Below are 13,537 nucleotides of genomic sequence, written 5' to 3' on the forward strand. Positions count from 1 at the left end.
TTTTTTTTTTTAGTATATATTTTTTCATTTTGATTTTTTTTATTTGATTTTTTTTTTATATCAAGAAAATAAATGCATTTAAAAACCATACCAAATGCCTAGGTAATCCTTATGCAATAATTTGATGAGAAATATTTTTATGAAAAACAAGTTCCCCTTCTTTTTTTTTTGAAAATGATTTTTGAGCAAAAATTTAGGTGTCAACATACAATATAGAGGCATGCCTCACGCTGTGATATATCCACTAATTCAGTTCGCCAAGCTTTTTTCATTGTGGTTTGGAAAGCTGGAAAGTTAATAGATGGATCTGAAAGGAGTTTGCCTAGAAGGGTTAACCTACAATCCTCTAATGTTTCAGGTGCAGGGTCTTCATCCTAGTCGTCAATAAGCTATTATGTGGTAAGACAACTCAAACTAGTACAAAGAGCGGCCAGACGTGAGGAAGCAGCTTGTTCGTTCGAAGCCATTCCAGATAAAATCAGTGCAAAAGGATGAATTACTTAACTTCATACAACTAACAAACTACAAAAGGCAGCTACTACGATCATCTCTAATAAGGACCATTCGACTAACAGCAATTCAACTTCTCCGTGGAATGTAGACGGCAAGGTAAGACATGTAGAACTAACCAGGAAGAATCGGTGAATAATTGATTGTACCCAGCTGAAATCGGAGGCCGATAGATTGCACGCCACCCATGGTTAAGTCGAAGGAGTGAAGAATGGAGGATGAAACAGAGAAATCGGGGGAAAAAAAGAGGATTCGATTGGAGAGCGAGAGGTGAAGAAAGGGAAGCCATCAGAAATCAAAAGAGACAAAGAAGAAACCGGTAGAAAAGATGGGGATTGCAACAGGGATTTTAGGGTTGAGAAAACTACCACAACGGTAGAGAGAACTCTGCAATGCGAGAGATTACCTCAAGAGACATGACTACAACAAATCTACTAGATTTTATGAAAAGGGTTAGCTTGATTAGTGAGAAAATGTTACAAATTGATATCTTAAGATAAAGTATGATTTCCTTATAATTTGAACAAGAAAAAAAGATTTCTAACAAGATCTCCACCTACCTATTGTTGATTAAAAACAATGATCGGAACTTGCGATCACGAAATAACCGGTACACCTATCTCATTAGGGAATGGGAATAATCGTGAAGTTTCTCCATATGCTGGTGACAGAAGTGGCCGGCCGTCATGCGCGCATCTTGCATGCATGCCTATACTTTACAAAGCCGGACTCACTTTCGGGACTAATTGGGAATTTTTCCTTATGATTTGGATTTGGTGCAAAATTCAAATTGGTCGACATCATTTTTGAGAAATACATTAGCAAATCAATGAATTTGGATTGGGTCATATGCAGCCGATTTTTGCTCCCGAAACCATTGACCGATCAAAAGCCATCTGCAACGCAATGGTCAAATTGAAGTCACAGAAACTAGAAACGATGTAAGATCTCGTTGACCAATTTATCCATCAAATCAAATGCTTTTTGGTCTTACTCTATTAAATAATTCATAAATGCTTGCCAAATTTTGCTAAGTAATCACAGTTTTTCCCAGGAATATTGCTTCCTTTGGTCCGCCCGCCATCATTCATTCATCGTAGTGACGTCTTCAGATAAAATGTAAATCAATTCACTAATAATTAAATTTTTTTCCATCTCTATTCTTAGGATATGGAACAGGAACTCTTCTGCGAACGATGCATTTTTTTTTTTCCTTTCCTATTGATAGTAGCAACGAGAAAATTCTGCATGTCGAAAGGAGAAATTACGCACCATGAGGTACCGAGCTACACTGATGTGACGGACCAGCGATTTGCTAGTCTAAGAACTCGTTCTCCACCACCTACCTCAAATCGATTATAAATACCATCTTTTTTCCTAATTAATTTGCTAACAGATCCATGATTTGACCCATTTCCGTCCACAAATTGGGCTCAATCTGTCGATAGCGTTCGATCACCTAAACATCATATTTGACTCAAAGTGATATGTCACTTAATTGAGCAATTTTCTTTTTCTCAATAAAAAAGGATGTGGAATTATTGAAGTATGACGTTGGAGGTTAGTCCGAATGCAATGGCTGAAATTGACCATTGCATCAAGAAACCAACTTAAATAACTAAAACCGTAAAATATCGAGATACTAAGTGGTATTGATACCTTATCGACATTTCTTGTCCGCGAATTATTCTACAAATACGGTCTTCAATCCCAACAATTCAAATAGCTTATAAACCTTTATGATAAAGATCAAAGAGTGATCATACAAAAAACCCCCCTGTTTGTAGTCCTTACCCGACATTTCTCCAACTGGATAAAAAGGAAAAGGAAAAGAAAAGGGAAGAGAGCTCACTTTTAGGTTCGCATTAAAAGTTGGAGAGTTTGCAAATATAATCATTAAAGTTGGGAATTTTTCATGTAAAATTAGGGAAAGTATCTTGCCTATCTCAGTGATACATGTAACCTGTTCCATAAATGCGAAAGCGTATGACATGTGTTTAGATTGGCAATTTAGGCCGTGATAAAACTTGATACTAATTGGAATAATTTTATGGCATATGTATTTTGTCATCTAATCATTGCTCCCATATATCGTGCCGGTAATCATGATTGTTAAGAGTGAGCAGTTTCAGGTTCTGTATAGGTTCCACTTAGTCGTTAGAACAAGTTCCTCATTTTTTGGGAATCTAAAGCCTACCTTTATACCTTGAAACTTAGAACTTACGCTATCATAAGTTCTAGAGTTTGTTCTAGGGTCTACCTAAGTTCTGTCTGTATTATTAATTGAATAATTGTAGTGAATTATTACCTTTAATGACCATCACTTACTATTAATTCGCCGACCATAACTTATATTTATACACTTGAAGAATAAATTCTCAGTCATCAATAAAAGCTGGGACTAGTGAACCCATACGATAGATTTTGTAAAGTTATAGACCAAGAAAAATATAAAAATTTGTTTTAGATTCAGGTTTTAAGTTTCAAGTTCCCAATTCCATCTACTGAGAATCTAAAACCTACTCGTTGAGACAAGTTCTCAATTTTTAGAAGTTGAAATCCATCCTACATATCTTGGAATTTGGAATTGGATAGGTTTCCACCGGTTCGGTTTTTCAATTCTAGGTTGACCCTGAAATCATGCTCAAGCCTAATGGCTGCTGGATAATATTCTTGAACAAGACACCCAAACCGACGAAAACTAAGGCTGCGTTTGGTAACGTTTCTGTTTAAAAATTGTTCCAGGAAACAGAAATAGAAAAAAGTGTTTCTGTTCCAGGGAATAATTTCTTAACAAAAAAACGTGTTTGGTAACTGTATAAAATTTATGTTTATGAAATAGAAAAATAACAGAAACACGTTTGGTAACTGCAAAAAATTTCTGTTTCTGGAATAGAAAAAGAATAGAAACACGTTTGGTAATGTACAAAATTTCTGTTCCAATTTTTTTTTTCAATTGTTCTTTTTTTTTTTAAATAAAGTGTAAACTTGGTATTGAATTATCATTCTCATGAAATGCTCATCAATTTAATTTTGTTCATATTAAGTGAAAACAAACATTCTAAACTTGATCATATTTGCTTACTTGGAAGAAATTTTTTTAAGTTTGTACCAAAATTTTCCCTTTTTTTAAAAAATAAAGTGTAAACTTGGTTTTGAATTCTCATTATCATAAAATGCTCATCAATTTAATTTTGTTCATGGTGAGTAAAGTCAAACATTCTGAACATGGTTATAAGTGCATACTTTGAAGAAAATTTTATAAATAAACTTTGTACCAAATTTTTCTCACCATTTTGTTCACAACACACATGACTAGAAGTTCCTCGTGTTTTGCATACAAAGACAGGCATGAACTCCCACTTTCGACTGTGTGGGTCTCTTACATTTTAGTCCTCCGCGCTCCAACCCGCCAAAGCGGGGGCAAAAGAGCAGGGAAACATGGCGAGAGACAGATGTATGTTTCTTCGGGAGCAACAAAATTTGTTGAGGTTACGTGCTATTAAGTGTAAAAGTAAGCTAACATGACCTATGGCTCTCTTCCAATGAATGACGGCTTGCTTCGGCCATTTAAAGGCATATGTATGGACTGGACACTGCCGTTCAGAAGAATCCTCCCTCTCCTCAATCAAAATCGCAAAAGGAATCGTCAGCCCTCTACACTTCTGCTCATCAGCGAGCTCCAGTTGCTATGCTCCCGGTGGTTCCTCGATAGTGTACCGGTTACACTAGGCGTTGAGGAGGAAAGAGGAAGCTGGTCTAGCACCATGATTTACCAGCGCCGTGGAACCTCACCTCAATGCATCAAACACGTTTGATCCCAAGCAGCCTGAAAGAATCCTGACCCACTAGAAACACATGCCGTGGTGGTGAATACCGGAGATTACTGCTCCTTCATATGCTGTCCTTGGTACACCATCCCGCACGTGGGAGAAAGCATCATATCTTTTGTGCGAGTAAGAGAGAAAGAGAGTATCCAACTCTAGAATCATTAATACAAGCAAGGACAATGCGTAAGGGAGCCGTTATAAGCCCTCTACCATGAGCATGGCCGTGAATAATCAGTTATGAATTTACATACTATATTATACATGCAAAACTTGCAAAGTAACTGCACAAGACTGAAGTGACCACACATCAGAGTATACGTGTTCTGGCTGAATAAATTGTCGACCTTGGTGGTTCTCTTGTAGCCTCAACCAGTCATCCCAGAAAGTTAGTGTTGTCAAAGAAAATTTCGGGAGACACATGAGCTATAAACATATGTGATCTAAAACCAATATATCAAACCAATAAGGATATGCCTTGGGCCACTTTGGGGATAATTCCTTCCATGTAGATCTGGTCAACAGCCATCCCAGTCCAGGAAAGAAATTAGATCGATAAAGGATTTCCGCAAAATGTATTTAAAGATTACAAGAAAAGAGAGATTGAGAAGGAAACACATATCTTCGACAAGAAAAGGTTGATAAGGCTGTGAAGATGAATAAAAGAAGCTTCAAACTTGAAATAAAATGAACTATAGCATCCCTCTATCTAAATAGGTCCCCCATTAAAACTTCTTGGATCAATCATTAAACACAATACATGGGAATTACTAGCATCATTTAAGTGTGAATCCTCTCAGAAGCTACTCCTCCTGAAGGACAGCAGCACAATAAAACCATCCGAAGACAAAACTAACCAAATAATGTAATGGATCCACCATTAGTACTTCTTGACTAACCATAAAAACACAATATATGAGAATTACTACCATCATTTGATGGGGTATAATATTCTCACTTGAACGGATTGACTCTTCCCAATTGATATTTCAAGCAAGACAGTAAATTTACTAAACGTTGGATGAAAGAGAGATTCAGCACTCAGCGTTTTTAAAATTTTGCTCAATATGACAAATTCAGAAAGGTTCCTCCCACACAGCAAGGAAAGGGTTCCACCACACACTCAAATTTCTTTTTCAAATTCACTAGGCGGAGTGAGTTGCAGATCTAAATTCACCTAAGCTTATAATTACATAACTTAAAAGTCTAGATGCTGGCTGCACATGATAATAACAAATTTACCGAGTACATATCTTAATAACTGAATGTGTATCTCTTGGAACAAAGCTAGAGGTTCAAATGGCCATCGATCCAGAAGTAGATACCAGGATGAGGTAATAGGATGGAGACTTCCAGCAGCAGCAAGTTGATCAGCATGTTCCAATTGTGTCGTGAAAAGACACATCTGCGGGAGAGAGGGAAAAAAACAAAAACAGAAAGATAAAAGTCAAACAAGGAAACATATAATTTTGGTGGATAAACAAATGAAGTAAGGACAACCATTGGATAAACATACCAACGCAAGAAGAATTGATCACGGAAGCCAACATGACTGCTACATACATATGTACATTGCTTGATGCTGGAGCATCTCTTTAAAGCCAAAAAAAGACGATAATGTTGGGGAAGAAACTGAACTGAAAGATTTAACTGAAACTGGAGAAAAGAAAAGTTTAGCACAAATCCTTTTTCCTGGCCAAGAACCGTTTTGGATATCTGTTTGTGATAATCAAAAGATAAGCATCTCCCTAACCATCGAACAACAGTTTATACATGAAATTGGAGAGCTAAAGGGCTAAAAAGGCAGCAATTGAAGGTGAATCTGACAAAAAAAGATAGTTTAAGTGTGGTTATAGAAAATTAGTATGTTTTAGGATTGGATTACTATAATTCTTGATGGTAACTTGATGAGTTAAAATTTATGAATGGGGCACAAGGCCATACAATTCTGTACTCAATCATAAGATGTCCTGTCCTTTACTAGAAACCAGACCAGCAGAGGAAAGAAAAACAAGTTTCACCAAAAATACTACAGCTACAGCATCAAATACCTGAGTTAATGGACCCATATTTTGCCTCTTGAATCAAAGCATCTCTTAATTTTCCTGCTGAAATTCCTAAAGTACCACATGTCCATGGTCATCAAAGCAAAATTCCTACAAAGTAACCCCACAACAGAGCACAGAAGGCAACGGACATCTAAAATCACGCTATTCTATAGTTACGAGACTTTCTGCAATTAATAGACGGCCCACAACCACTATAATTTTCTACATCTTTACTAGGAGTAGACAATCTAGTGCTATCAACCCCTTCTCATTTGTTCTACATCGTACACTTCTTTCACATGTTAGGAAAGAAGCCTTAGTCCTTCTATCTCGCATGATTTTGTAAATTACTTTAGTTCAGCGACTGATGCAAGCACGCGCAAAAGGAACAGAATCTCTGGTCAAAATACATAAGCTAAGATAAAGGTGCAATTGAATTCGCCCGCATTTTCAGTCCATCAGCATTAGCAAACTGAAAATTCAGCAGACGAAACAACTTTTGTTCCATTTATTCGCATCAGTCTTCTGTTTTACACGCGAAATGGCGTTTAAGAAAGAAGCAAACAACAAAAACCTACAAAACCACACAAAAGCAGCCGCGAGCACATATGCACGTGGATCGGTCACACAAAACCGCAAAAATTCCAGATCGCATGAGAATCGGAACCAAGGAATCACCTAGATGTGGATCAACACCACCACCGCGGCGAGGAGGAGGAACCACCGGAAGTCGCAGAGGAACTTGCTCACCATCGTCTCTCCGGAGCCGGCGGGGGAAACCGCCGTAGCAGCTGAAGATCATGCGGCGAAGGCATTGCGAGCACCGAACATGGCCGAGCTAGCGAGAGGAGCTTGAGGATTTCGAGAAGGCTTTGATGGCGAATCTCGAGCGTCGAAGGTGGGGTGCTTCGTTCTCCTTGAAGCGACGACGGCGACGGCGACGACGACGACGACGACTAGGAGCGGCGAGTCAACAAAGCCGAGCCGAGGCGGGAGACCGGCTTCCGAAGCCGGACGATCGGCGCCGGCCGACCGAAGCCTGTTTGGAGACGAGGCTCGCAAGAGAAGAGGCGGTGTTCGAAGGGCTGAGCAAGAAATAGAAAAGGAACACGATTTTGTTCCTTTTTTGTTCTTCAAATATGTTTCAGAAATAAGAAACACAAATTTGTTGTTTCTCATTTCTGTTTCTCTTTTGTTTCTAGGAACAAAGGAACAAAAAAAGGAACAGAAACCCACCCAAACACATTTTTGTTCTTTTTTTTGTTCCCAGGAACAAAAGAACAGAAAAAGTGTTCAAAAAAAAATGCAAACAAACATGCCCTAATTAAACGTTCTTGTGGTTTTTATTGAAGAGAGCGTTGGAAACCTTTGGGACAGACGAGGAGGAATCATGTTGGAACTGGACTGGTAGTATCCTCTGTCTTGCAGCTACAATTTTTTTTTTCTTTTTTCAGTGCAATTGCTGTCCTTGGAATTAGGAACTGTTAGAAAATACAAGTGCCCCGTCCCAATTCATCCATGACCAATCGAAGCCAATGAAAGTTTGTTCGAGAAATTAAAGATAATAAAAAAAGAACTTATGTTACACGATGCTTAATCATGCGTGATGTGAGAAAGTGCACATAATCGCTTACTCGACTAATCTTGAAATAATTAATGATATGTTTGTTTGGGAGAAAACTACTTTTAGGAAAATTGTTATTTGGAAATGATATATTGTGTTTCAAGACATCCAGAATATCTCTCAATCTTTATATTACTAGAACGATTACACTTTGTTTGTCGACAATGAAATCATTGTGAACGTGTGGCTCAGAAATCTCTTGCATGTTGTATGAGCCGGGATCGAGCTTTCCAAATTACTATTGCACGCGTAGCAAGACCACTGGCGAGTGTAAAGGAGCACTGTTTAAAAGCTTTACTAAACTTACGAAGTCCTTAAGATATCCGAGCTAACGAGATGAATAATTTCCCTCCGATCAAGACACAGAAAAACGAGCATTATTAAGGCGGGCTCATCATCTCCTAAAACCAACCAGTTCCTGTTCTTACACTAAAGAGTAACAAAGGACATTAGAATTTTAATCTCTTCTGCTCTGGACGCAACGATTTTGCTTCTTTGGCTGCATTTTGTTTTTAGCAGTTTTTTTTTTTAACTCAATGACTGGTTTTTTTTTATCTGAAATACGATGACTGGATTTACTTCTTAATGTTTTGAGGAAATACATCAAGAGCATCAGTGCTTAAAAGGTCTAGTAGAGCGGGCGGGGGATTATACAACCAATTAGTAGGAAGATAATTTAAGTGACATGCTTTGGCCAGCCAATCCCCAGATCTGTTGGCGTCTCTGGTGCAATGGGCCAAGGAAATGTGCTGGAATTCCTTCAATTTGCTTTGGGCCCAGTCCAAGAGGGGCTTCACTTGCCAGTTTAACTCCTTCGAAGACATCACCGCTTGCACGAGGGGGAGACAGTCAGATTGTACTTCCAGTTGAAGTTCCGTTCGATTGGAGAACAAATCTAGGGTTTGAAGGAGAGCTAGGGCTTCCGCTTGAATGGCCAAGGAAGCGTCGACGATTCTTGCGAAGCCATTGACAAGACAGCCGCGGGGATCTCTGCACAGACACGCAACCGCTGCTCTGTTCTTGGCCGGTCGTGAGTCTTCTTCGGTCTCTATTTCCGCTTCGTTCAGTTCAGCAAAGGATGCGTCGACGTTGATTTTGAGGGCGTCGTGGGGGGGAGGTCTCCATCGAGAAGGTACAGTGGCTTCCTTCTTTCCAATTTCTGGTGGATGAGTCAAAGCTTTGAGATTATCAAACATAGTATTCGCCTGGAGTAAAGTGTGCTGCGGTGACAGGGGACGGTGGCCAAAGATATGCTGGTTCCGGTCCTTCCAGATGCTCCATAGACGAGCAGCAGCTAGGTCGAAATGCTTGGTGAGCGTCGGGTTGTTTTTCAGCTAGAAAAGCCAGTCATCAAACCGTGTTAACCCTAATCTGGAAATCTTGATGTGCAGGGGTGCAGCGTTCCAAATTGGAGCGGTCCATGGGCAGAGTAAGAGGATGTGTTCTGTAGTTTTAGCTTCCATATTGCAGATGGAACACACAGGATCAGGTACGATCTTTCTCCGGTAAAGGTTATCCCTTGTAGGTAGTGCGTTGTGACATGCTTGCCAGAGGAATAGTTTGATTTTGGGTAGGGTTTGAGAATGCCAAATGTGTTTCCAGAGGTCTAGATTTGTTTGATGTGATGAGGTTGCTACTGTGGTATGATGACTGGTTGGGTGTTCTCTTGCTGAAAAATAGCCACTTTTAACTGAGTAAATACCAGATTTAGTGTGCAACCAGACCAGCTTGTCTTTTGAATTGGGCAAACCAATAAGGGTAGCGAGTATTTCCTTCACAATTCCTTCGTCAAACATCATTTCCACCTTCTCAGTATTCCACTTTCCAGTTTCTTGTTCTATTAAATCTGCCACTAGAACTAGTTTGTTTCTTGTTGCTGGCCCGCCTATAGGGCCACTCTTAAGCCATTTGTCTTCGCGAATTAAGAGTTATTTTCCATTCCCAACTTGGTACATTATATGTGGTGTGATAAAATCTCTTCCCCGAGTGATACTTTGCCAACCCCATGACGGACGATAACCTTTTCCAACTTTCCAGAAATCACCTTGTGGATAATACAGACCCTTCATTAGTTTACTTAGCAGGGACTGCGAATTCTATGAGATTCGCCACACTTGTTTCCCTAGCATAGATGTATGAAAGCTATAAGATCTTTAAAGCCCATACCCCCTTCATCCTTTCTGAGTTTCAAGGATTCCCTTTTCTTCCAATGTATACCAGCATGTCTACTATTCGTTTTCCACCAGAAATTTGCGATCCTCTTCTCAATAGCTCTGCAAATGAAGACAGGGATTCTGAAAATGGATATAGCATATTGAGGGATAGCCTGAATCACTGATTTTATTAAAATCTCCTTCCCCGCTTTTGATAACAAGCTTTCCTTCCAGCTTTCTAGCTTGCTATTTACCCGTGCTAGGATCCATGCGAACATTTCTTTCTTTGAGGAACCCCAATCCGAGGGAATTCCTAAGTATTTCCCTGTTTTCTCTATCTCTGGGACTCGTAATGTTGTGGCCATATTCCTCCTCAATGTAATAGGGCAGAATTTGCTGAAATATATACCTGATTTATTAAGGTTAATGGCCTGACCAAAAGCAAAGCAATATTCATGTAGAATCATCGCCAGATTTTGACATTCTAGGGTTGTGCCGTTGAGGAAAAAGATAGAGTCATCCGCAAACAACAGGTGTGAAAGGGTAGGGCAGTTATTGTTCAGTTTAATTCCTCTAAGTGTGCCTTCATCCACTGCTTTTCTCATCATGATTGATAGAACATTAGCTACTAATATAAAAGATAGGGTGATAGTGGATCACCTTGGCGAATGCCTCTAGTTGGCCTGAAAGAAGGAAGAGCCTCCCCATTGAAATTTACACTAAATGTAACTGTGGAGACACACTGCATCACCCATTGCACCCACTAATCGCAGAATCCCATTTTAGTTAAACATGCTCTTAGGAAGTCCCATTCAATCCGATCATACGCCTTCTGCATATCTAACTTTAATACTGCTTGAAACTTCTTTTTCCTCTCCCGAGTCCGTAATCTATGAAGAACCTCTTGTACTATCAATATATTGTCTTGTATTTGCCGTCCCCCCACAAAGGCACTCTGCTCTTCTGCAATAAGTAAGGGTAGAAGAGGTTTTAATCTGTTGGACAGCACTTTTGAGATGATTTTATATGCAAAATTGCAGAGGCTGATGGGCCGATACTGTTCCAACTTCTCTGGGTGTGGGGTCTTAGGAATAAGGGTTATAAGTGTTTTGTTCAGATAAGGATTGAGATAACCGGTGGTGAAAAAATATTGTATTTCTATAAAGATGTCTTGGCAAATATCTGGCCAGTGATTTCTGAAAAATAGACCATGCATACCATCTGGACCAGGAGCTTTGTTGGCTCCTAACTGCTTCATAGTTGTCATGATTTCCTCCATACTAACTGATTCGACTAATTGTTGATTCATTGTTGCATCCACCAAAGCTGGAATTTGTTGTAAAATGGGCTGAAAGTTTCGAGGCCCCACTGACTCATATAGCTTTTGAAAGTATGTACCGGTCATCTCTTTTAGCTGCTGCTCCTCACGCACCCAAACATCGTCTGCATTTTTCAGCACCGATATCTGGTTTCTGATTCTCCTCTGAATGGTTGTTGCATGAAAGAATTTGGTATTTTTATCCAATTGATTCTTGACCACATTCCCCAATACATTTCTTCTTGTCTCCACAACTGGTCTATTTCGTTTATTAATTCCTTTGCTGCCTTGCTTTCATTGGAAGCTCCTGTGCTGTTCATTAAGTGTTGTAGCTCTTTTTCAGCCACGTGATCCTCTTTTTAGCATTGGTGAATTTGTTCTGGCTCCATCTTAACAGTTTTTTTTTTACACTATCTGCAGTTTCTCCACCACGCTAAGCTGTTGGAAAGTCGGTTCAGCCCAAGTTTCCCTTACGAGAGACACGCATTCCTCCTCCTCTGCCCAAAAGCTTCGTATTTAAAGCTCTTCCCCTTTCTTTTCCTTGGAGGGCTTGTCGAAAGGATAAGTGGGGAGTGATCAGAACGGATGGCGGGTAAGGCAATGCATTTAGCTGTGGGATAGCTAACTCGCCATTCTGAACTACATAATACTCTGTCTAAACGCTTCTTGACCAAATTTTCTCCCTCTCTATTGTTGGTCCAGGTAAAGGCACACCCCTTACATTCCAGATCTAGCAGAGAACAGTTGTACAAGAAATCTCTGAAAGCTGTAAGCCGGTAAGTTTCTGCTCTTTTCTTGCCCACTTTCTCCCAATGGTATAGGATCTCGTTAAAATCACCCATGCACAACCAAGGAAACCGATAGTGTAGACTTTGCTGATGAATATTCTCCCATAATCTAGTTCTCTCCTGAAACTCATTTGGAGCATGTGTAAACGTGATGTGCATTCGCTGGTTATTAGCTTGTAGTTGGCATTGAGTCAAGATTACATTTGTTGTGAAAGAATCAATGGATAGAAGTACCTGGTCATCCCAAAAGATTGCTAAACCCCCTGCTGTACCTTATGGATTCACTAAGAAATAGTGCTGGAAGTTAAGTCGCCGCCATAATCTTAGCACCTTTTGCTCCTGATTTTTGTCTCCATAATAAAGACAATATTGGGCCTTTCTTGAGTCACTAGGACTCTCAGAGCTTGAATTGTTAAGGGATTGCCCAGCCCTTGACAATTCCAGCTTAAAATCTTCATGGGTGAGTTGGTGGCTTATTAGGGCTAGCCACCAAAGCCCATTGGTCAGACTTGTTTGCCACCCGGACAGGGGTTTCTACTAGCTGAGTGTTGTCAACCTCTGCTGTCTTGGATGGTTGAGCACCATAAGGACATAATCGTTTTCCTTTTTTTGAAGAAGAGAGTTTGGCACTTTTAGTTTTCTCTTTGTTTGTTCCTCTCCCTGCAAAATTGTCAACCATTTTTGCTTCAATCTCCTTCCTCTGTTCCTCATATAGCACCATGACAGATTCCTCATCAAGGCAATTGCTTCCTCTTTTTTGAGGGCCCTTCTCTTCCAAGATAATTAGTGCTTGAGAAGGGAGATGATGATTGCATTCTTTGGAACCTGAATTTTCTACATTATTCAGTAGGCCAAGTTGTTGAGTTTGCTGCAGATATTGATCTTGTTGCTACGGGTTTGTTGTAGGGACCGGTGAAATGGGGGTTTCGGGCACACTCTCCTCTTCTTCATGTTGATATTCTTGTTTGCTATAAAAGATTTTCCCATAAGGACTCAGCTCCCGCACTTCCGCTCTTAGCCAATGTCCAAAGCGGCCTAGTAAGTTCTTAGCTAGCCCTGTTTCCCCATATGGTATTTCTTTGCAAGAAGTCGCATAATGGCCAATTCTCCCACATGAGTAGCAATAATGTGGTAGCCTTCATACTTGAATTCTACCCACAAACTCTTGTTGTCAAGATTCACAAGAACTCCTGTTTTAAGAGGGTTTTCCAAATTCAACTTAATTCTGGCCCTACCCACCTTATGAGTACTGTTCCCTTTCGCTTCTAA

At 39.8% G+C, this 13,537-nt stretch overlaps 1 long non-coding RNA gene across 1 annotated transcript; it reads right to left on the bottom strand.

Annotated features, from left to right (window-relative positions):
- Positions 1-5,060: 5,060 nt before the first annotated feature.
- Positions 5,061-6,660, bottom strand: LOC120289435. The gene is made up of 3 exons (XR_005547425.1): positions 6,389-6,660; positions 5,854-5,993; positions 5,061-5,742 (listed from the first exon to the last, which is right to left on the bottom strand). It is a non-coding gene; the product is annotated as an uncharacterized LOC120289435 (long non-coding RNA).
- Positions 6,661-13,537: the final 6,877 nt, after the last annotated feature.

This window comes from Eucalyptus grandis, chromosome 11 (assembly GCF_016545825.1).
Source record: "Eucalyptus grandis isolate ANBG69807.140 chromosome 11, ASM1654582v1, whole genome shotgun sequence".
Lineage (NCBI taxonomy): Eukaryota > Viridiplantae > Streptophyta > Magnoliopsida > Myrtales > Myrtaceae > Eucalyptus > Eucalyptus grandis.